We start from the raw sequence: 738 nt of genomic DNA, 5'->3' as shown, positions 1-738 counted from the left end.
CTTTAGGTCCTCTATAGGGAACTCCTTCTTGCTTGAGAGACGTCCCATGAGGTCTTCCTAATTGGGATTCACGTCCTCCTCCTCCTCTTTGCATTTGGCCATATTGACTATGTCAATGGCCTTGCACTCTCTCTTTGGATTTTCTTCAGTATTGCTTGGGAGAGTACTAGGAGGGATTTCAGTGATTTTCTTACTCAGATGGCCCACTTGTACCTCCAGATTTCTAATGGAGGACCTTGTTTCATTCATGAAATTTAAAGTGGCCTTAGACAAATCAGAAACTAAATTTGCTAAGTTAGAGGTATTCTGTTCATAATTCTCTGTCTGTTGCTGAGAAACTCAGAATTCTCTGTCTGTTGCTGAGAAGACGATGAAAAAGGCTTGTTATTGCTGAGCCTGTTTCTTCCACCATTATTAAAGCCTTGTTGAGGCTTTTGTTGATCCTTCCATGAGAAACTCGAATGATTTCTCCATGATGAATTATAGGTATTTCCATAAGGTTCACCTATGTAATTTACCTCTGCCATTGCATGGTTCTCAGGATCATAAGCTTCTTCTTCAGAAGATGCCTCTTTAGTACTGTTGGATGCATTTTGCCATCCATCCAGACTCTGAGAAATCATATTGACTTGCTGAGTCAACATTTTGTTCTGAGCCAATATGGCATTCAGAGCATCAATTTCAAGATCTCCCTTCCTTTGAGGCGTCCCATTATTCATGGAATTCCTCTCACAAGTG

The sequence above is a fragment of the Arachis duranensis genome, chromosome 9 (assembly GCF_000817695.3).
Source record: "Arachis duranensis cultivar V14167 chromosome 9, aradu.V14167.gnm2.J7QH, whole genome shotgun sequence".
Classification (NCBI taxonomy): domain Eukaryota; kingdom Viridiplantae; phylum Streptophyta; class Magnoliopsida; order Fabales; family Fabaceae; genus Arachis; species Arachis duranensis.
This window is presented reverse-complemented; position numbering follows the sequence as displayed.